Genomic DNA, 25,204 nt, shown 5'->3' on the forward strand with positions numbered 1-25,204 from the left:
TTTAATAACCAAATTGACAAAACGATTCAAACATAATATGTCAGACAATGACTGGGAAAAAGAAAGTTTGAATTATAGATGCAAGAATCTCTGGGGAATCAAAGAGAAAGAAAGGGGAAACATTATGAAGTCTAAGACAAATTGAATTTCAGCGCCCCTAGAAAACTTCTTCACTTCACTTCACTTTATTTCTTAATTAGTCGCTCTCCACCAGAGTGCTCTGAGCGACTTACAATTTAAAATATCATTCCACAATATAAAAACATTCAACATAAAAACATTCAACAGTGACTATTTGGCAAATTTGATCTGATTTACTTAAATGCACAACCAAACAGCCAAGTCTTGAGCGCTTTTACAAAAGGTCGTAACTCCGACATTGCTCAACAACAGAAGTTCCTATATGATAAGTTATCTTGGAGCAATCCCAGTAAAATCACTATAGATAAAAATCACAATAGCACATTGACGAAAAGTAATATTTATTAGAATGTGCCACATTATCTGAAGATATTTCACTGAATCCTAAATTCTTAGACTGAATCCAAATAATTGATGATTGAAAATTCAGATCTTAGTAAAGTGAATCCAATTACAACCGTTGTTGTACGGTAGTACATTGTAATAGTAAATGGGAATCCATATGTTGTAGGTTGATTTATGCAATAATCTCAAATCTCATTGGTTGTGAGCATGCACACTGCAATTGAGTAGTTTCTGTAGGGAAGCCATGAAAATGCTTTAGATGCTTTCTGGAACTTTAAAGTTCACAAATAAAAATTAATTGAAATGTTTTGGCAAGATGCCACAATACTAAGTGCTGTTCTATTCCTGATCACTTTTGCTGCTAAATATAGATGCATAATGACCGCTTCGGAGTTCATCACGAGGCAGGCAAATCACAATTACAGCAGGACAATAGTGTCTTTGCTTTGGATTTATCACATGATATTGCTCCTTTCCCGCTGCTCTCTGAGAGGAAGGCTGTTGAAAGACATTTCTTTTTAAAAGGCGGTAATTAACCAATTTTGTGTATTTCTAAAAGAAATGTTTTCCAGGCTATTTGCCATTGGGAGTGTGGTGGGAAAGGAGCAAAGTAATGTGATAATTCAGCAAAGATGCTGTTATCCTGATGCAACTTTAACTCTTCAGATTATCCTGGGCAGAGATCACTATGATATTATTATCAGGGCTGAAATCTTAAATTTTATGTATATCAGGGAAGAAGCCCCACTAATCTCAATGGGTCTCCCTTCCAACTTAACATATTAAGGACTGAGTTACAAGGTCTTGACAGAGCATCCCAGGGGGCATTTGATTCTTGGTATGACCCATCTTGAGGCCAAGAGTTAGAGATCTGACCACCAGCTGCCCAAAGTATGAGCTCCCAAGCCCTTTTGCTAAGTAAAAACATTGTGCTTTGTTGTACACAGGAGGACAATGTTGGTTCTATTATTTTCTGCACTATAAGAAACTTTTTCTTTTATGGGAGAAGACAGATCATACACACACTTGAGCTGTTGCTTGCATTAAGAGAAGAAATAAAAATGTACAGAATTCAGAAATTTCTAAACAAAGATTAGATAAGTATTGGCTTCACTTTCCTTCTCCCATGTGTTCATTTTTCAAAATTAGGAGAATTCAGACAAATTATGTTCCTCCTAATCTAAAACCAAGCCCCTTTTTTGCAACAATATATCACTTGGCATTGGTAGTGCTAGACTAGTGGTGCATTGTGCCATTTGCACTATGAATGTATCTCTCTAGAGGGGAATGCCAAAAATGTAATCAAAGATCTAGTTTTACAGTTCTGTTATCACTTATTATGACAAAATGACTCATTCTGAAACTGTTCCTTTTGGCTCTGGAGCTGCCAGTTTTCTGGGAATGATATGGAATTGTTATAATTTCACATTTGAAAAATAAATTTTTGGAAATGTATCTTTTCTGTTTACCAAACAATTTCAAAGCAAAGCCTAATAACTGCTCATTTTGAGAAAAAACTATGTATTGTACACTGTTCGACATTACACAGTATTTTTCAATATGTATATAATCATATACATCTTGTTGAATATTGCTAGGCACCTTAGGAAACATGCATTACACAGCCTGCCACCCAATTAAAGAACTCTTCAATTGATAGTTCATTTTAGTTAATTAACTAAGCAATCAAATATATTTGCATAAAATTGCCATGCAGGAAACATCCTTCCTGAACAAGGCAAACTTAATTATGCTCATGAACGTGCTATAAGTGCGATAAAAAATGAATCTCTGCTTTTATAAATCTTAAAAATAATTGCTGGAATTCTATATGACTTGTTACATTATGCTTTACTTATACTTAGCAGAGGTACTAAGGAACCCTTTTACTGAACGGCAAAGTGGTATAAAGAGACACCAGAAGGAATGCCTGATGTGCACTGGTGCCCAATACATAGCACATCAGAAGCAATACACATTGGCCCCAATGTGCAGCAGACACTTTGCTGGCTTTGAGACATAGTACAGAAATAGCTGCACTCTCCTAAATATGGGCATTACATAATTGTGCAATTCTAATTCCCAAATATGCAAGTCTACTTACGAAGATGTAAGTCCACAACAGAATTCTGAATGACACATCAACCTGATTAGTCAGTTGAAGCGTTCTAATAGATTAATCTATCATGCATTTCAAAAGTAGCGCATTAATGACAAAAATGCCAACCATTAAATAAATAATTAAAATTGTTTTCTCATGTTAATTAACACCATCCTTATTCTGCCACTTCAGTAGTTTTATCACTACTTTAGCTGGCTTTAGCAATAGCACAGTTCACAACAATGTGTTGTACTTCATAAATCAAGCACAGCTGCCAAACAGCCCAGCTATACTGCTTGCTCATTCTAATGCAGGTTCATGTAACACAACTTGTTGCATCACAGATCACAGATGGTCTGTGGAAGATAAGAAATTCACAAGCAGGTAACTTTAATCATAGAGTTGGAAGAGACCTCATGGGCCATCCAGTCCAACCCCCTGCCAAGAAGCAGGAAAATCGCATTCAAAGCACCCCTGACAGATGGCCATCCAGCCTCTGCTTAAAAGCCTCCAAAGAAGGAGCTTCCACCACACTCTGGGGTAGAGAGTTCCACCACTGAACTGCTCTCACAGTTAGGAAGTTCTTCCTAAAGTTCAGGTGGAATCTCCTTTCAAAACTTCCTAAGATTGTTTTTGTTCAAAAGACTAGAAACTAGCAAAGCGCTTGGAAAATATGTTTCTCTGTATGCCTTCAAGTCACCTGTTGACTTATGGTGATCCCATTAATTTCCCAAGGATTTTTTAGACAAGGAATACTCAGAGGTGGTTTTGTCACTTCCTTCCCCTAAAATATAGCTGACAGCATCTAGTATTTGTTGGTGGTCTCCAACCCACATACAATCACTAAAGATGCTGCTTAGCTTCCAACATCAGACAGGACTTTTATTACATTACAATTTTTATATACTCTTATAATGCAGCGTGTCAGCTTCACATCTTCTCATTGACTTGGTACTCTAGTGTTTAGTGCACTTGCCGGAGTTATACATAATTGGACCACTCTGTGCTCCCCTACAGATTTGATGATGGAAACAATCACTGTAACACATGTATACACATGTATAACCAACTAGGTAGATCACAGGTTAAGTTATGATTCTAAAGAGGTAACATTGTCTGTCTGTCTGTCTCTGTCTCTATGTTCATATGGCATTGAATGTTTGCCTTGTATGTGTACATTGTGATCCGCCCTGAGTCCCCTTCGGGGTGAGAAGGGCGGAATCTAAATACTGTAAATAAATAAACAAACAAACATTGCACAAGCAACAAGACTTCTAATTTGTATGTGAAATTTCAGGCAGTCTCTTCTTAAACTAAATTCACAAGTACTTTGCAAGTTAAAAGACAGTTGGAAAGCCTGCTACTGGGAAGTCAATCTATTCTATGGGAACTCATGAGATGAGTTCAAGGGAGGGAACAGTTCCTTTTGGTTACAAGTTGCAGAATGACTTTTCATGCAGATAAATAATCAGTGCACCTGGTTTTCTCATTTTTAAATACAGTAAAAGCATAAAGTCCACTTTTAAAAGCTGAGTTTTAGGGAACAGTGCCATGCTTTCTGTAGTTTTCTCTTTCTCTGTTTTATATTACTGTTATGTTTTATTTATGGTTTAACTGATTGATTTATATCTTCAGACTGATTTTGGAAGAAAACAGTATAGAAATCCTTTAACAAATAAAGCACCCAAGCAAAAAGGCTGAACTATAAACAATAAAGCTGAAATCATGATGAGTTAAAGAAATAACTTTTAAGAACTTGGGAGTCAGCAGCCAAAGGACCACAAAAGCTTGTTTACTTTTATCTTTTCCCAAGGACACTCATACTAGGCAACACATGAAGGCATCTCCCACAGCCCTTGACTCTGACATTAGTTCATGGCATCCCGCTTTTTCTGGCATCCATTTGTACAAGAGACACAGCACAATCTGAAATTTTTACTTACGAACAATTTTTCTGGTATTGATGGACTTTTTCCTCTGTGTTTAATATAGTAATTAAACTATTTAAGAGAGATGGCAAAGATCTCAAATACTCCTAGTTATGTTGTTGAATGCTTTCATGGCTGGAATCACTGGGTTGTTGTGCATTTTCTAGGCTATATGGCCATGTTCCAGAAGCATTCTCTCCTGAAGTTTTGCCCACAATACCTCACAACCTCTGAGAATGCCTGCCATAGATGTGGGCGAAACATCAGGAGAGAATGCTTCTGGAACATGGCCATACAGCCTGGAAAATGCACAACAACCCACAGCTAGTTATTCTGCCCATATTTCATATTGGTTGATATCAGTAGTATGTATTAATAAGCAGAAAACAACAATAGCAAGCATCCCCACCATCATGTAGACCAGGCATGGGCAAACTTTGGTCCTCCAGATGTTTTGGACTTCAACTCTCACCATTCCAGCTGTTAGGAATAGTGGGAGTCGAAGTCCAAAAACACCTGGAGGGCCAATGTTTGCCCATGCATGATGTAGACACTCAAAAAATGACATTTTTCTGATCAGATCAGCAATAGTACATAACATATGCATGCTATAGCAATCACTTTCTGTACAAAAACAACAACGAAGCCCCAAGTGAATGCCATCACTTGCTGCCAACTATTTTAGTAGATCTGCACAAAACAGGCTCTAGGCATGGGGTGGAGGGAGAAGCAGGTGTACCCCATCCGATCTTAACCTTTGCTCTAGCAAGAATAATGAGAGCAGAGGCAAGCGGGACATAGGGAAGAAAGAGCAAAGAGTGCAGCAGTTTCCTCAGTGGCTGACCTTGTATTGTTCTTGATCAGACCAAGTTTGCCTTGTGCTCAGGGACACCGTCTTGCCCGCTCCTGCTCTCCTCCAGTCTGTGAAGCCAGAGAAAGGCGGCCTGGAGGTGGGGCAGGGCACCCCAACCAAAGGCTCCCTCCCAGGCTGAGCTCTGCTTCTCCTGGGATCCCATTCAGCTCCTTCCCATTCTCTCTCGGTGCTTGCTGTCTGTGTCTTTCCCCTCAAGTGGGAGAGCCAGGCTCAAATATCACAGCGGGGCCAGCCCTCCAAAGAAGCACGGGAACTGACATCAGCATTGGCACTATACACTTTTAACCCTTTCCGGGCAGCCATTATCTGCCTGTATTAAGAGCAGGTGAGAGGGTCTTCCATAACCTCAAGCATTTTGTAGTCATTCTGTAAGAAGTGGCTTTTTGGTCATCCAAACAGTCACTTATTTTTTTTCTTTCAGGTTTGCCCAGAAGAAAATCTTATTCCTGGAATCTGTTCCTTGGGTTTGCAATGTTTCTTCAATGTTGAAGCTGCACAAACATATCCATAAATCCATGCTACCAAGTGCTCCACAGTACACGTCCGTTTTATTTTTCAGAAAAGAAGGTAGAGGGCTTGAGACAAGGTTTTTAAAAAATCTAGAATAGTGAGAGAACAAAATGAACATTACTAAGATGTCAACAGATACAGAATCATGTATGAGGAGAAAGTTTGGGACAAATTCTGTAGTACAGGTTGATACAGACACCTTCGTGCAAATATCTTTTCCCACCTCCCTTCTGACCCAAAAAGTACTGGATAGGCAGATGAGTACTACTGGATGAAGGGGTGCATCTACACTGTAGAATTAATGCAGTTTGACCACTTTATCTGCCACAGCTCAATGCTATGAAATCCTATGATGTGTATAGGTGCCTTCAAGTCACCTGTCGACTTATGGCACTCCTATACATTTCACAGAGTTTTCTTAGAGGCCATTCACATTGCAAAAGTAGCTTGACACCCCTTTAACTGCCATAGCTCCATCCTATGGAATTCTAGAATGTGTAGTTTGTTTGACACCAGCAGTCTTTGGCAGAGAAGGCTAAAAAGACCTTGTAAAATTATAGCTCCCATGATTCCCTATCCATAGCAGTTAAAAGGGATGTTAAACTGCATTAATTCTGCAGTGCAGATGCAGCCGGGGAGGGAAACTTAACAGCTTGGTTTTGTTGCTCATGGCAACTTTTATTTCAGAGGATTCTCACATACATCTGAGCATATACAAGCAGGACTTATGGATTACTTGTGGACTGTACCTCGAGAAGCCTGACTTGGCCACAGTGGTCCATGCCTTAGTTACCTCCAGACTGGATTACTGCAATGCACTCCACGTGACGCTGCCTTTGAAGAAGGCCCAGAAATTTCAATGAGTACAATGGATGGTGGCCAGGTTGTTAATAGGAGCGAATTATAGGGAAGGGACAATCCCCCTATTAAAACAACTCCACTGGCTGCCAATGAGTTTCCGGTCCCAATTCAAGGTTCTGGTTATCACCTATAAAGCCCTAAACGATTCGGGTCAAGCCTATTTTCGTGATCATATCTTCTACTATGAACCTGCATGAACTTTAAGATCTACTGGGGAGGCCCTTCTCATGCTCCCAATGCCATCTCAAGCACGGTTGGTGGGGACGAAGGAGAGGGCCTTTTCGGTGGTGGCCCCCCAGCTCTGGAACTCCCTCCTTTAGAATAGCCCCCACCTTGGCTACCTTCCAGAAAGACCTGAAAACTTGGTTATTTCAATGTGCCTTTGACTTATTTGGTTACAACTTGACTGAGTCCTTCTACCTCCACCTTATACTCAGCCTCTGCACTTTATTATTTGCCCATCTTACCAGTAGCCCTGCAATATATTGTACATGTATCATTATTACCCTGCCCAAATTCTGAACATGTCCACTGCACTTGGCGATTGGTTATTGGTTGTTGTTCAGTTTATGTTTTATAATATTTTATATATTTTATGTATTAATTCTTTGTAATTGTATTGTATTTTATGTCATTGTTTTATTGCTGTACTATTGGACTTGGTACCCACATAAGCTGCTCCGAATACCTTCAGAGAGATAGGGTGGGATATAAGAATAAAGTTGTTGTTGTTGTTGTTGTTGTTGTTGTTGTTGTTGTTGTTACCAGACAGACTTTTAGTTCAGCATTACAACTGGAATACTTATTTCACTCTTATGGGTAGTAAGTGGCAAATGATTGACCCAAGATGTAAGAAGCAACAGGATATAAACACTATGCCATAGACATAAAGAAGAGTCAGTTTTGCATGCAAAAGTTTCCAGACTGAATCCTTGCATCTCCTGGTAGGCATTTTCAGTAACATTGTTCTTTCCTTTTCACTTCACCCAAAACGTGCTAAACAATATAACCCCAAATATCAATCATTCCCCCTTTTTCTTTATTGAAGTATCATATACACAAGTCATTTTTTTGCTTTAAAATTAATCAATTACATTACATTAATGAAGCAATGTTTCATAAATAAATCTTATAGAATGAGTGGAATATCCCCTGCTAACCATCACTAGAGATGACACTTTTCACATATGATTACAAAATAATGCCCTGGTGAATTAAGTAGCTAAAATGTATAACAATTCCCTATACTTTGGCTCATTCGTCAAAATTGAAACCGTAGTCAAGAAATCAGAACTACACTTGGAAGGTAGTCATGAGCCTCAAGAGCTGTAAAAGTTTCAAGTGTAAAAACATATATCATTAAATGCTATAGTTAGAATCACCCAGGACATAGCATTTCTGATTTCTATGCAATAGATAGTAAAAAAAAAGGCAGGAAGAAAATCAACTCATTTGAATGTGGTGCTGGAGAAGAGTTCTGCAGATACTGTGGATTGCTAAAATATAAAAGATTATGCTTGACACATTGGAAGGCCAAGTAGAGAAAGACTGCTTTACAGGTGGATTGATCAAATCAAGGAAGCCCGGGTTTGCAAAATCTGAGTAGGACTGTTGAGGCAAGATTTCTTGCAGGTTTTGCATTCATGGTGTCACCATAAGTTGAAGTTGACTTGATGGCAAATGGCAACAACAGATTACAATTCTGTAGTTCTGCGTCTGTATCTAGGTTGGAAAAGGCTTTGTTCAAAGCTCTATGGTGTGTGTATAGATGACTTCAAGTCACCTGTCAATTTATGGCAATTCCATACATTCCACAGGGTTCTCTTAGAGGCCATTCACATTGCAAAAGCATAGTAGCTTGACACTACTTGGCTCCATCCTATGGAATCCTGGGATTTTTAATTTGGCACCAGAGGTCTCTGAGGCCCCCTCTACACTGCCATATAATCCAAATTGTCAAAGCAGACACTCCACATTATCTGCTTTGAACTGGATAATATGAGTCTATACTGTGTTCGCTCACTTATCATGGGGGTTAGGTTCCAGGACCACCTGCAGTAAATCAAAATCCGTGAAGTAGGGACGTTATATATTTATACATTATTTTAGTAGTTATACACTATTTTAAGTCTTTACTGAAAAACCACGAAACAGCGAATCTGCAAAAAGCGAACCGCGAAGTAATGAGGGAACACTATACTGCCATATAATCCAGTTGAAAGCAGATAATCTAGATTTTATATCGCAGTGTAGAAGGAGCCTAACAAAAGAGTATATCACAACAGTATAAATCCCAGAATTCCATAGAATTGAGAAGTCAAACTGCTATAATTATGTGGTGTGGATACAGCCTTGGACAAGGAATATTCAGAGGAGAGGTGCTGCCAATCATTGGACTCAATATTAAGCTGGAAGGAGAGACCCTCATGTGACCAAAAACAAAATCTTCCTATGTACTGGTGTAAGCATGGTTGGATCTACACTGCCATAGTATCTGATCCCGATTATCTGTTTTGGACTGGATTATATGTCTAGACTACTACATAATCCAGTTCAATGCAGATAATCGGATTCAGAAATTGGATTATGTGACAGTGTAGATGGGGCCAAAGACTCTGAAATCTGCACTTGAATTCCCAAAGGGGCCCATTTGTCCTAGGTCTTAGTTCTCCTTCATATGAACTTTAAGAAACATGAATAAATTAAGAAATAGAAAGCAGAGATGTGCTACTCACTAGAGTTGTAGAACAGTATACTGGTAAGATATCTAAGCATAATGTTCTACTGCTCTCTACAGGAAGAAATCCGTAATTACATGATTATTTCAATAAGATAGAGATACCGCAAGGCTCTAGTAATCTCATGTCTAGGAAACTAAACCCTATAGTTTTTATTTTTACGAATACTGGGTTTAATAACAAAAATCTAGCTCTTTTTTTGTTGTGCTAGCAGCATACCTTCAAGTTGTTTCCAACTTATGATGACCCTAAAACAAATCTATCACAAGGGTTTCTTGGCAAAATTTGTTGGGGGGATTGCCTTTGCAACCACTAATAAAGAAATTGCTGGGTTGTGACCTCTGAGGATGCCTGCCATAGATATGGGTGAAACGTCAGGAGAGAATGCTTTTGGAACATGGCCATACAGCCTGGAAACCCCAAGGCAACCCAGTGATTCCAGCCATGAGAGCCTTTGACAACACAAAGAAATTGCTATTTTTTTTACCTGAGATAACACCTCTTTAGAAATGTCTGTTTCTTCCAGCATGACTCTATGGTTGGCTTCTGCTGGAATAATAATAATAATAATAATAATAATAATAATAATAATAATAATAATAAATTTATTCTTATATCCCGCCCCATCTCCCCGAGGGGACTCGGGGCGGCTCACAACAATAATAAAAACAGTGACAAATTACACATTGTAAAATCAAACATGAAAAGCAGTCATACAATCAATACATACATCACATGTTAAAAACAAGGAGATAAAACAGTTCTAGGCCGAAATAGAGGGCTTCTGTAGCTTCGTGGCAGAAGTATTCAGCAAGGTATCAATAATCATGGCAGAACACTCTCTAATTAAATTAAATGGGCAGACAAATCAACCCCCAAAAATTAGTCGTCGAAGGCCCTCTGGAAAAGCCAGGTTTTAAGGCTTTTTCAAAAGGCAAGGAGGGTGAGGGCCTGTCTAATCTCCCTCGGGAGTGAGTTCCAGAGGCGGGGGGCCACAGCGGAGAAGGCCCTCTCTCTCGTCCCCACCAGCCGCAACTGCGAAGGTGGTGGGAGCGAGAGGAGGGCCTCCCCCGAAGAGCGAAGAGATCGTGCAGGTTCATAGGGGGAGATGCGGTCTCTAAGGTAGGTGGGTCCCAAACCGTTTAGGGCTTTGTAGGTGATAACCTGCACCTTGAATTGGGCCCGGAAAACAAACGGCAGCCAGTGGAGCTCCTTAAACAGAGGCGTAGAACGCGCCCTGTAGTTTGCTCCTGTTAGAAGCCTGGCTGCCGAACTGCATTGAACCACCAAGAGGGTCCTAGGACCTCATCAAATGTGCAGGGGGAAAGTGGGGCAAAGCAGTCTCACATGGTTAACTCCTGTTTTTTCATCTTCAGAGATGGCCAGCCATCCCACTTACTTACTGTGCCTTCCCCTGTCTTTCCTCCGCTGTACCCCATCTTTCTCTATCAGAAGTTGATTGACACCCAACTCCTAATAGAGGTCTTCAGGGTTTATTTCCATGTGCTTGGGAAACGCAGCACCACAGAGTACCACCAGAAGTCCCTTACGTTGTCTGATGACCTCTGGAGGACTCTCATGAGGCTTGTTTCCTTTGGAAATGGAGTCCGAAGACCGTGGGATGAAGTCCCCAGAGAGGTGTTCTCTCTAGAAATCTCTTGGAAATTCCAGCATGACCAGAGGACATTGACCAGAAGGTCACAAAGGAGGACTTGGGTTTCCAATCAAATCTGCAAAAGCCAAAACTACGTGTGGAAGGATGACTGTACATTGCAGCAAATCTGGGTTTACCACTGTAGTGGAGAAAGGTCCAGAGCTGAGCAAAGTAATGGTACCTGGCACAGTGTGATATGGAAAGCAGTTACAGAAGAAAGGACGGGAGACTCTATGCACAGGTAGCTGAATGGAGGCTGAATAGAGGCAGGCAGCTAGAAAGTGTCATATGTCTGTTTTCAGGCACTGATTAAAGATGTCTAGACAGAGCTGAATTTACTACTGATGCAGCTGCTGAGTCTCACTCAAGGAAGCTTTTGTGTCCTAATGATTCCTAGCTCTGTCGTGAACAGCACCTGGCAGGGAGCAGACGATGGGACTGAGTTTTCCATTTATGTTAATAATTATTTGAAGTTGCTATTGTATTGTAATAAATAACCAGTTTTGATCTGTTTAAAGTTTTCCCAAAGGGTCTTTTTTTTAAAAGAACAAGAGAGAATAGAACCTCTGTCTCTCGCTAATGAACATTTCAGTGTGAGACTGGCGACAAAGGAAAGCATGTCCAGAACCAGGAGATCTAAGATACATCACATCTTGGAGACTAACAAAAATGGAAATTTAAAAATAAATGTCTTCTGCATAGACATACTGTAATAGTAGAAGCAAGGAATGCCTGAAATAAAAATGCTGATGGATAAAAACAATGCTGATAGTAGCATTATTAACATAAGGTATAGTAGCTGCTTTGGGTCTCAATCAAGAGAGACAAGTATGATACAAATAAATATAACAATGTCACAATCATCATCATCATCCTAATACTCAAAATTAATGTTCAGACCTTGAAATATTACTTTTGGGACATAATTTGTCCCATTATTTGTTGTGAGGTTAAAAATAACCTACTTCAATTACTCTATCGCCACATTATATTGTACTTCTGTTTGTTGTACTGTTTGTCGTACTTTCTTTACTAATGTTACCTTTTTAGTGGAAAAAAAGGATTAATAATAGGACAGCATAATACATGGAATCTTTGTGTCAAAATGCCTTTTAAAATGCAGTCAAAAGTCACAGTTTGAAAATAACTAGAAATGTTACTCCTTAGAGCAGGGTTCAAATTCCTATATGGCCATGGACTGATCTCGGGCCATTGTTGCCTCTCAGCAAATCAATCTGACAGAGTTGTGAGAATAAGCAGCAAAATAGGAATCACATACATTGGTCACGGGGATGCCTGGTATGAAAACAACTTTTTGTTATGCATATGTATGTATGTATTGGATAACATATGGAAGGGTTAACACCCTTGTGACATTTGTTTTGCTGTCTGTGCCCTTTCAGAAGATTTCACTTCACTTTCTGTCCTTGTGATAACTGGATTTTGAAAGAAAAAAAAAGGGCTTGTTGTGGAAACAAGGATTGGTGATAAAGCTTCAGTGGAGACACTTTCCCCCCATGATAACTCTTCTAGGAGTAAATTTCCCATCCTAGGGTCAGATTTATTTCCTTTCCTCTTGTCTCACCCTCATTCTTAATTATGATTCATTTGTAAGTCGGATGTTTGTAACATGGGGACTGCCTGTACTCTCTTGCTCCATTCATGGTATCTCCTGCCTTCCTTCCCTCCTTTTCTCCTGCTTTCTGATGCCTTCGAAACCTACTTTGCGACTAGATATCTCTTGTTTCCTTGCCTCACCTTGCATGTTTTCCATGCCCTTGCTGCTTGCACCTCCCACCCTTCCTTGCCACATCTTGTGCCACCACTTTCCCTTTTCTTGCAGTGTCTATCACCTTATGCCCACTTCTCTCACCCGTTGCCACCTACCATCACATCTCACTCTCCTTTGCCTCATGTCACGCCATCGCCATGCCCCCTTCCTTTGCTTTTTTGCAGTTTGCCACTTGCAGCTTCGTTCTCCCTCCTTCTCCTCTTCTTATGCTGCCACAGTTTTCTTTTCTTACATTCATCTGCAACACTCTCTGTCCTCCCTCCTTAGCTTACTTCACCTTGTACCTTCTTTGCAATTCCCTCCCTGTGTTTCAATTCATTCTGCTGCCTGCCTGCCTGCCTGCCTTGTAAAGCAATGACTTAATACAGGCAGCTCTTGAAGGCAGTGTTGCTGCCACTTTTGCCAAACAGGGAGAGGGGATGGGAGATAAATCCAGGTTGGGGAAAGTGTTGGGGGAGAGGCATGGTGGGGAGGAGAGTAGATGGCAAGAAGAGGATATCTCTTTTGATTCCACATCAAGTGGCTGAAAACTGACTGCCCATCATAAAATGGAACCTGTCCCCCCCCCATCCCCTTTGACATCTAATAAAAATGCATAACATTGCAACACCAAGCCAGTCTTGGAAACCAATAACCTTAAATACTAATTACTGTTTTGCACTTTGTCCGGTTTTGTTGCATCCCTCCTCCTTCGCTTAATGGCTCCATCATTTCCTATGCCTCTGCAATGAGCTTGGCAAAACAGGCACGAGCAAACTTTCCTCCAAAAATTAAAACTTTCCTGAACAGCTTTTACATTGACCCAAGGAACTAGGAAATGAAACGAACAGACAACAGCTCATCAACGTCAATCATAGTCATGAGAATTTACTCATTAGTTAAGTATACTCAGGAATCACAATGGAGCAGCGGGTTAAACAACTAAGCCGCAGAACTTGCTGACCATTAGGTTGGCGATTCGAATCCGCAGGACAGGGTGAGCTCCAGCTTCTGCCAACCTAGCAGCTTGAAAACATGCAAATGTGAGTAGATCAATAGGTATCGCTTCAGCGGGAAGGTAATGGTGCTCCATGCAGTCATGCTAGCCACATGACCTATGAGGTGTCTACAAACAACACTGGCTCTTCAGCTTAGAAATGGAGATGAGCACCCCCCCCCCCCCAGAGTTGGACTCAACTAGACTTAATGTCAAGAGAAAACCTTTACCTTTACCTTTATAAGTATACTCAGAAAGCAGGGGCAGATCTTTGCTCTTAACTTTGCTCTTATAAGGACTAGAGACTTTCTTTTCTGAAAATGAATGTTTGGAGTCCAAGCCAAATGATGGTCCACATGGACACATTCCATGAAAAACATGGCTCATTGGGTAAGATGGCAATCTCACTCAGCCACCTTGACCTTCTTTCCTATAGCTAGTTTATCCTCCTGTAGTTTATTGAATTTTATTTCAGAATCCCAAAATCTCTGCACACTCTTTGTCGCTGTTGATGTGTCCCCAAAACGGCTTCTTTGTTTTTGAAGCAAGTGGTATGCACTAGATTTGTCAAATATTTCACTGCTGAACCACATTAACATGCCAGAGATTTTCATTTTCATCATTCTGCCATCAGTAGTGATTGGAGTCTCAAAACAAAAAAAAGTAATATGTGCATAGTTCTCTTCTGTGGCTGTTCCGGATTATGAAGGGGGTAAAGAATGAGAAGCAAAGGTGTAGGAGTGACAAGGCCACAGCAAAGAAGAATGTGTTCGGGGAACAGATAAGCTCTTCTATAGTCATTGTGTGCCTGGGGCTGGATGGTGTGCAGTACACGCTGTGTTTCTCCCCCACTCCACACACACCTTTCACTTGAGTCAGCAAGTTGTCTGGTAAGTGCCATGTAAATATCATCAAACATCCCATATCTCAGGAAGGAAAGAACCAGTCCATTTGCTATGGATATGGGTAATTTTTGAAGGAATGAAAACTACTTGGAACTTAGCCAATGAAGGAAACAATAGCATACACTGATCTAGATGGCTCCTGGCAAGGTTTAAATATGGAGCATAGTGTTTGTGAATGCAAGCACACACATACACACCCCTACAAGAAGTATAAGGCAATGGTTTTGTTTGCCTTGGTCAGCCGGAGAACCTGAATTGGAAACAATTATCCTATTCTTTCCCAATTAACCAACATAATTGGGTAGAGGGACTATCCCCTCTCGGTTTATACTGATTCTAAATACAGGACACCAAGGCAAGCACATTGGTTTTTTAACCCAATTAGAATCTTCAAAGATCTCTCAATGTTATTCTGTGCATGTCTAGTCTTTCTTTATGTATTTTGTACCTGCTTTTTTATCCAAAATATAGTTCAGGGCTAAAATCTGTCCATGCATTAAACCCAAAAGTATTCAATTGACTTTATTTGCAGGTAGGTGATGTAGCAGTCCAACCTGGAAATCATGCTCAGATCAATTGTTTTCTCTTTTTCTTTTTTACTTGATTATCCACAGGCTCAATGTGCAGTGGGTTAAACCGCTGAGCTGATGAACTTGCTGACCGAAAGGTCAGCAGTTCAGATCTGGGGAGCGGGATGAGCTCCCGCTGTTAGCCCCAGCTTCTGCCAACCTAGCAGTTTGAAAACATGCAAATGTGAGTAGATCAATAGGTACCACTCCAATGGGAAGGTAATGGCACTCCATGCAGTCATGCCGGCCACATGACTTTGGAGGTTTCTATAAACAACGTCAGCTCTTTGGCTTAGAAATTGAGATGAGCACCAACCTCAAGAATCAGATACAACTAGACTTAATGTCAGGGGAAAACCTTTACCTTTACATTTACCAATGTAAAAGTGAGCACTTCTAAACTACCGGTATGCGTTTTTCATTGCTTTTGTGTGCCTTCAAGTCACTTTCAACCTTTAGCAATCCTAAGGCAGCCCTATTACAGGGTTTATTTAGCAGGGTTTGTTCAGAAGAGATTTGCCATTGCCCTCATCTAAGGCTGAGAGAGTCTGATATGCCCAAGGCAGTGGTTCTCAACCTTCCTAATGACACAACCCCTTATTACAGTTCCTCATGTTGCGGTGACCCCCAGCCATAAAATTATTTTCGTTGCTACTTTGTTGCTGTCATTTTGCTACTGTTATGAATTGTAATGTAAATATCTGATATGCAGGATGTATTTTCATTCATTGGATCAAATTTGGCACAAATACTCAATACGCCCAAGTTTGAATACTGGTGGGGTTGGGGAAAGGGAATGATTTGGTCATTTGGGAATTGTAATTGCTGGGATGTATAGTTCGCTTACAATCAAAGAGCATTCTGAACTCCACCAACAATGGAATTGAACCAAACTTGGCACAAAGAACTCCCATGACCAACAGGAAATACTGGAAGGGTTTGGTAGGCATTGACCTTGAGTTTGGGAGTTGTAGTTTACCTACATCTAGAAAGCACTGTAGATTCAAACAATGATGCATCTGGACCAAACTTGGCACAAATACTCAATATGCCTAAATGTGAAAACTCGTGGAGTTTTGGGGAAATAGACCTTGACATTTGGGAGTTGTAGTTGCTGAGATTTATAGTTCACCTACAATCAAAAATCCCCTTGAACCCTACCAATGATCTAATTGAGTCAAACTTCTCACACAGAACCCCCATGACCATCAAAATATACTGGTCTTTGGTGACCCCACTGAATGCCCCCTGGTTGAGAAACGCTGGTCTAAGGTAACCCAGTGGGTTTCATGGTCAAGGAGGGATGAAAACACTAGCTTCCAGAGCAATAGTCTGATTTTGGAAACCACTACACCATGTTGGTCCCTGTGCCTTTCCTTAACGGATTCTGATTTTTTGAGCCATACATAATTTAACATTTGATATAGATTTTAAATCATTATTGGCTGTGTCTGTAGAGTAAATCTGTCAGATCTGAAGTCATGAATTAAGACGTTTTCTATACTGTATCTCTATTTTTTGCTTTTGGGGAATAATAGAATTGCCCTATGGACTACCAAGATCAGAAACAGATTTAAATTCCAGTTTAACCCTCAACAACTCATTATACTTCACTGTTCTGCAAAAATGTGAATAATGTTGACTTATTGCTGAACAATTGAAACACTAGAGGTTCCAAAGAAATGACAGGGAAGGTTTTTGACAGATTGAAAGGGCTGAAAGGTGACAGCAGCTAATCAGTGATGAGGCTCGATTTTCTCAAATGTCTTTTTGGCTTTTGTCTTAGCTTCATCTTGACAGCTGGCAGACTGTTCCCAAATGTTTGAATTCTCTGCTCTCTTATCTCTCTCTCAGGGCTGTCAGAGTAAAGTGTGACTGCAGAAAATCATCTCATTCCCAGAAAGAAATTGCCTGCTGAGCTCTCCTCCGCCTGAATCATCCAGAAGAGGTCATTCAAAGGTTCATGGAAGCAAACACAGCTGATACAACCCAGAACTAAAGTGAAACCAGGTCTGTTTGGGGGATCCCATCAAATCCGCAGCTTCTCCCTTAAGGCTAATATTTGCTGAAACCACTACTGTACAGTTATTTGGCAGAACTGAGAAATAAGAAGCAGTATTTGGGAGATAAGAGTTCAGCAATCCAGGGTGCTGAATTCCACCCCAAAATAAAGTTGAAACAGATCCATCACTCCACGGTGCCCTGGGAGCCACCAGCCTCCGCTGACCTTGAAAGTGGAAGTAATGCACCATAAGTAAAGCCCTCACCCATGCCATCTTTTTTTGGATATACAAATATATTTGTGGATTTCTAATTGTATTTAAATGCTTTAATATCAGACAATTTGAGTCTCCTTTGTGAAGAAAAAGTGGGGCATAAATAAAAAAATAATCATCCAACTACTAGTAACTAAAGTATTTTTACTTGTTACTCCTAAAATGTCCTCTTTTGGGGATCAAGCGGGGATTTGTGTCTTATGTGCCTTCAAATTGTTTCCACTTATGGCAGTGGTTCTCAACCTGTGGGTCCCCAGTGGTTTGGCCTACAAATCCCAGAAATCCCAGCCAGTTTACCAGCTGTTAGGGTTTCTGGGAGTTAAAGGCCAAAACATCTGGGGACCCACACATTGAGAACCATTGACTTATTGCAACCCTAGCATGCACCTATCATGGGATTTTTTTGGAAGGCTTTCTTCAGAGAAAGTTTGCTGTTGCCTTCCTCTGAGACTGAGGCCCCTTCTACACTGCTATATAAAATCCAGATTACTTTCTTTGAACTTGATTCTATGGCAGTGTAGACTAAGATAATCCAGTTCAAAGCAGATGTGGATTATCTGCTTTGATAATCTGGATTATATGGCAGTGTAGAAGGGGCCTGAGAGAACATGACTTGCTCAAGATTACCCAAAGAGTTTTCATGGCTGAGTGGGAATTTGGTCTAAAACTCAAACCATTACACCGTGTTGACTCTACATTTATACATTTATTCCAGGAGGAAAATGGCCTCTTGAGGAATTTGCTTGGTTTCCAGAACAACTTTCTAAGGCCGCTTCCTCACAGCTGAATAAAATCCCACATTATCTGCTTTGAACTGGTATATATGGCAGTGTGGACTGAGATAGCCTAGTTCAAAGCAGATACTGTGGGATTTTCTGCCTTGATATTCTGGGTTATATGGCTGTGTGGAAAGGCCCTGAGAATATGCTAGATCCTTCAGGTGGTTTTATGGTATGGAAGCAAACCATAAAACTACCTGAAGGACCCAGAACATTTCTAGAGACCATTTTCCTCTGAACATAGGTAAGTAAAATGGCAGATACAGGTTCCGCAGTTATGAGTGTGTATATATGCGTCATTGTCTTGAATAGTTCTGTGAAGACCAATGGGCTAATTTTGAATAACTTGCCTGAAAAGCACCCTCCAACTTTGAGAGCTCTCCCAAATTGTAATGGTGTGGTTACTTATTGCTAAAGAAAAAAGATACTCTGCACATGCTCACAAGCTCTCAATGCTGTTAATTCTTGCAGCATCAAGAAGGTTCTCAAGACACTTCCACACAGCCATATAACCCAGTTCAATGTGAATTTTATACAGCTGTGTGGAAGGGGCCTCAATCTCTTTTTCCGGATGCAATTATCTTCCTGCCTGTTGCTGCCACCTACTGGCAAACATTATTTACTGCATTGATGACTATATTTTCTTCCTTGTTCAATGCACTGGTATGCATTGGTATGAACTTTGTGGCCCTCCAGATGCTGTTGGACTACAAGCTCCCACCTCATTTCTGGATCAGGGTGAAGGGAAGAGATATATTTGCTTCAGGATTGGAAATCATGCAGTCTTCTAGATCTTGTTGGATTGCAACATCCAGCATTCTTTGCCATTTCCTATGCTGAGTAGAGCTTCTTAGACTGGCAGCCCAATAACATCTGGAGGAGAGCTGCATGATTCATATCCTGATAAAAATGTGCAATTTCATTGTCAGCTGAAAACAAGAGAGAGGATTATTGCTGGAAATTAGAATGCTAGAAGTCCAAAATTTGATCTAATGTCACTTTGAATAAGCTGCTCCATCTGATTTATTAACTGTCCAGTATTCATAGAATACCACAATCTGCAGTAAATTCATTTGGAGATGATGGTACTGACTGGGTTCTCACTCTTTTTATTATTGTTGTTATTATTTTATTTCTTACCTGCCTCTCCTTGCAGCTCAAGGCAGGTCACAACATTGTTAAAACACATAATCATGAAAGATTATGTAAAACACATATACAGTAGAGTCTCACTTATCCAACACTCACTTATCCAACGTTCTAGATTATCCAATGCATTTTTGTAGTCAATGTTTTCAATACATCGTGATATTTTGGTGCTAAATTCGTAAATACAGTAATTACTACATAGCATTACTGCATATTGAACTACTTTTTCTGTCAAATTTGTTGTATAACATGATGTTTTGGTGCTTAATTTGTAAAATCATAACCTAATTTGTTGTTTAATAGGCTTTTCCTTAATCCCTCCTTATTATCCAACATATTCGCTTATCCAATGTTCTGCCAGCAGGTTTATGTTGGATAAGTGAGACTCTACTGTATTAAAATTATGAAATACATATAGTAAAATACACAGAACAAAAGCCTCCTGGAAGAGATAGGTCTTCAATTGTCTCTTAAATTCCAACCATGAATTTAGCTGTGAGAGCTCTACCGGCAGATCATCCTGTAGGTTTGGGGCAGCTGATTTATAAAGCAACTAACATTCCCGACTTCTTAATGAGTTTTATTAAGTTCCCCACTCAAGGGGAAATTGATTCTAATGAGTCACCATCTGAATTATCCCATGGCTTCACTGTTTTTCCTTCCTTGCCCTGAAACGCTGAACTCCTTTGCCCTAAGGCTCAGCTTACATGACATGTTCTTCTTGAAGATCACTGAAATAAATGCTCTCAAATGGGAAAGTACTTATATGCTTATGCAATGCTGATGGTTCAGCAAATGAACTAAAAACAAAGAGTTCTTTCTGCACTTTGTAGAACTCAGATCATGCTAGGTTTATATATGGATGTTAGTGCAACTGTTGGCTGGAGAATGGTGTTTATTCTAAATTCTTATAATAAGAATCAATTGGCTCACCAGATATTCTTGAATTGTGGGTCCTGTCAGTCCTGGCCAGTAAAGGGAGTGCTGAGGAATAATAAAAGTTCAACAACTTCTAGATAACTGTATGATTCCAACATTTCTTTCTAAGCTCTGAGGCAAAGGTAATCTCAAAAGACAACAGGAACGAATAAATATTAAATGTTTGGAAGATATTCAGAATTCAGTAAATGTTGTTCTAGTACATCGAGACAGGAGGCAATAGGAGTGAAACATTTGAAGGTGGCAGGAATTTCAGGAGAAAAGGTTTCTCTTAATCTTTTTTTAACGATGGGAAAAATCTAAATATGATTACATAAAATAATAATAATAATAATAATAATAATAATAATAATAATAATGAAGCTTTATTTCTAGACTGTGCTCTCTCCCTGATGGGACTCAGGGCTGTTTACACACACACACAAAAGGCAAACATTCAATGCCTCAAATGAGTACAAACACATCAAAAATAATACAGGATAATGCTCAGTAACTACAGTAAACTTACAATAAAAGAATTAAGCATCAAAATGAAAATAAAACAAAAACAGTCCAATAAGATATAATAAACTAAAACATGAGAAAACATTACAATAAATACTCTAAAAACAATTAAGATAAAATTACATTAAAAATGGCTAACACTGGTGTTCATTTAAGATGTACCACAGCAGCCATATTATATAAGCGGGTTAGTTAGCGTTCCAATGGGTTAAAGTGTCCTAGTTCTCCCTCTCTCCATAAAGTGCATAGGTGTGTTTTCAGAAGAGCGGTTACCGTACTTTTTCTGTTTCCCCTATTATTTGTTGGATTTCTTGTAATTTTAGTGTTACCATGGGACTGCCAGATCTCTCACCCAAAGCAGTAAATGTGAACATGGACACATTGAAGTGTTCAGGCTCATTTCAATGTCATTTCATAATATGGGGCGTGACTATCTGCATTTTTTTGTATGAATGGTGGGTTCCACAAATGAACTCCTGCAGATACAGCCCACTATACTTATTAGAGCCTATGCAGGGGGTGTAGGTGATATTAAATGAAAAAGGGCTAACATTTCAAAAAGTTGCCTTACATTGTCTGCCAAAAATGTGTACGACTACAAAGTAATAGCTAAAGGCTATTCATTAAATGAGAATATTCGTCAATATATAGGAATGTTCTTTAAAAATACATAGACAACCAATAATATCATTTCATAAAAAACATTCCTATGCCTTTATGTGCACCCCACCATGTAAAGTGTTAATGTTATCATTACTTCCAAGCAATGATGGAAAGGAGGGCACTGGAAGTAACAAGGTGATGCTAACAAGTATTCAGATCAGTTATAGGGGATCTATATCTAGGGTAGTTTGTGGGTGGCTCAGACACTGCACCAACAAATGCCAGAACCCACAATAACTATTGCATCCTAGTTTGGGGATTGCTTTGTGAGGCTGGCTCCTCATCTGAGGCTGCCTGAAAGGAATGCAAAAGAACAAGTGTTCTGGCTGAAAGCCTTGCACCGCACTGAGGCATTAGCTATGCTCACATGATACACAATCTAGGGATAATGAACATGTAAAGTGGGAACACATCCAACCCACATGGGTTGCTCAGCCTGGGACCTGCGGATGTCTCCATTCTGCCTGTGCGATATGTGGTACCTCATCTCAAAGGAATTTATTATCTTCATGTGATGGGCTATTTAGTTAAAGGGCTTAACATTGTGCCTTGTGTTGTCTGCTTACAAGGGAGTACAATTGCTGAGGCATCTAGTATATTTTCTGAGTAGAAAGAAGAAGCTCCTCATGTTGACAATTTAGTTTCTGCATGCCCTTCAACTGTCCTGATGTGCCAGGAACAGTTTTGATTAATCCTATTTGGCTCCACTTTTTGAGCTGCTTTTGAAATACCAGTTTCTCTCTCCTCCTCCCACCTTCTCTCTCTCTCCTCGCCTTAATTCCATTGCTGTGAAATGGGTACAAAGAGCAAAAGTAGTTTAAACTCAACTTAGGGTGAGAAGGGGGTGAGATTTTGCCCTTCCTAGTAGGCTCAGGCAAAAGCAAACAGCCGCAGCCTCTCCTAGCTTATGTCTTCCTCCTCATTAATAATTATTGCAGTCTTGAATGCACCCATTATTTATTTTTATCCCGCTTTTCTCCCATGAATGGGATTAAAAGCTGTGTACAATGGTTAAAAACCTATTTTTCAGGGTCATGGCTGAAAAATGTTGGTGGTTATGGTTACTTTTGGTACTACAACTCTTGAGGATCCCAATTCACTATAGCCACTTGTGATGACTCATGGGCCATGTAGTCCCGTTCCTGGTACTATTGAGGCAGATGAAGAGGAAAACTTGGGTTTCCCACCGTTTCAGCCAGAATTGGAGCCCTTGCACCTGCAAGATGTTTGCCCACAAGAAGTCAGCCAAACAAGCCTTGAGCAGAAATCTCCCCCATTTTCTCGCCGGGATTATTATAATCAAGATAGGGGCGCTCGAGAGGCGACTCGCCGGAGCGCCAGGATAGCTGCCAGACAATTAGCTGATTAAGTCTGCTTCCCTTGGGAAACTTTAAGGAGTCATGCATCTGGACACAGTATAGGTTTCGTTTCTTGTTCCCCAGAGAAAGTGTTCCTTGGCGGGAAAACAAGATCCTATATAGGTGTTTGCCCGCAAAGGAATCCTTGCGGAGTCAATTCGTCGGCTTGAGGAGTGAAATCGTGTGTAGACTTCGTACTCCAGTTCCCAGATCCCGGATCAAGTTTCCAGCCCAGCCTTGTACCATGGACTTCTATGGACTCAGTTTTTGATTCATGTTTGCCTTGTTTCAAGTTTGATCTTGCCAAGTTTCAAGTCTTGCCTTGCCTTGTGTTTTAAACCACGGACCTTGCTTCTCTGATTCAAGCCTTGTTTTCCAGTTTCCTTCGGATTTACCTTAAGCCTCAAAGACTATGGACAGTTCCCCACACTATTGCTTGTCAAATAGTGTGTGTTTCGGTGAAGTGGATTATAACTTTGGACTTTAATATCTCATATTGGACATTGTTTTCCTGGACTATATTTGGCCTTTCCTGAAAGGTCTACTTCTGAACTATATTCTTCACTTGTTTTTATTGACTTTATATATTCCTTTAATAAAGATATTAGATAGATTCTGGTCTCTGCGCATGGTTATTGGTGCTCTGCAGCCTGGGTCCTGACACCACTGGCCATGTTGGTTGGGGGATTCTGGAAAGTTTTTAAAAGTAACATTTCCAAAATCTGCCCAACATATGGCACTTATTTTAGTTGTCTCTCCTCCTAATGTAGGGGTTCTTAACTTGTGGGTCCCCAGAGGTGTTGGCCGTCAACTCCCAGAAATCCTAACAGCTGGTAAACTGGATGGGATTTCTGGGAGCTGTAGGTCAAAACACCTGGGGACCCACAGGTTGAGAACCACTGTCCTAACAGTATAGTGGACTCACTAACTCTTTGGATGGTACAGTAAGATTTCAGGTATCTGGGGCTGCCACACCATACCTAACGGCCCTGTTCAGGTATATAGATTATTACAATATGCCATAAATTGTCAGCAAATAAAATAGCACAGGTAAGGGATCCCTCTTCATCCTTGGATGCACTATACCAGTGGTTCTCAACCTGTGGGTCCCCGGGTGTTTTGGCCTACAACTTCCAGAAGTCCCAGCCAATTTACCAGCTGTTAGGATTTCTGGAGTTGAAGGCCAAAACATCTGGGGATCCATAGGCTGAGAACCACTTCACTATAATCATGTTGTGTGCCTCCAAATAATTTCTGATGTATAGTAATCCTAAAGTGAGTCTATCAAGAGGTTTTTCTTGGAGAATTTATTCAGAGGGGATTTGTTCTTGCCTTCCTCTGAGGCTGAGAGTGAGTGTCTTGCTCTTGTAGGTTTCCACAACTGGGCAGAGATTTGAAGCCTGATCTTCCGGTGCCCTAACCCAACACACAAAACACTACACTAACATGATCTTTTATTCATTTAGTGTGGCTGTGAAATCCTCTGAAGACAGATTAAATTCCCCTCGTCCTCGATCACATTGCCAGAACTCTTACCTCTTGCAGCTAAGCTCATGACCAGAATAATGATGTGTGACAACTTTTGCTGAGCAATACTGTAACTTTGCGCTAATGGAAACTGATTCTATAAAGGCTCCCAGGAACTTCCTTGGCAAAGGGTGGTGCGAAGCAATATTAAACATTTGATACTTCTACCCTGCCCTTGCTGTTTGACTCTCTTGCATACCAAAGCTGTGGCTCTTAGCGACATGAAATCTCATCCTAATTTGCTTTCATTTAACAATACCCTTTTGTACCCAGCTAGAATTTCAATCATCTCTTCTTCAAGGGATGCAGCTGAAAGCAACACGGTATTTAAAGTACTGGGTCAATGTTTCTAGGCTCCTTTTTTCTATGTGAATAGCCCCACTGATGTATTTTGAGCCTGCAAAACTCTTCCTGAAAACTAATTACAGGATATAAATCAAGTAAGACAGGCTTTAACTCTAAGAGACTGTTGTTTAAATGCTTCTGGTTGTTTAGAGATGGGACCTGCTTTGGGATCTTTGACCAGCTCACAATCACACAAAACTTGTGTGCCATGTTTATCCTTTATATGACAAGTTTTGTATTGTGAAAATAACTAACTTACTTTCAGTGGCT

General features: G+C 40.2%; 1 protein-coding gene across 3 annotated transcripts in view; it reads right to left on the reverse strand.

Moving 5' to 3' along the window:
- plekhh1 (pleckstrin homology, MyTH4 and FERM domain containing H1) overlaps positions 1-25,204 on the reverse strand; it is a 91,059-nt gene that overhangs the window by 57,828 nt on the left and 8,027 nt on the right. For all 3 annotated transcript variants that reach the window (XM_062968047.1, XM_062968045.1, XM_062968046.1), the window contains exon 2: positions 5,360-5,988. The gene's annotated coding sequence lies outside the window, so the exon portion shown is untranslated. The remainder of the gene's footprint in view (positions 1-5,359; positions 5,989-25,204) is intronic.

This window comes from Anolis carolinensis, chromosome 1 (genome assembly GCF_035594765.1).
Source record: "Anolis carolinensis isolate JA03-04 chromosome 1, rAnoCar3.1.pri, whole genome shotgun sequence".
NCBI classification, from domain to species: domain Eukaryota; kingdom Metazoa; phylum Chordata; class Lepidosauria; order Squamata; family Dactyloidae; genus Anolis; species Anolis carolinensis.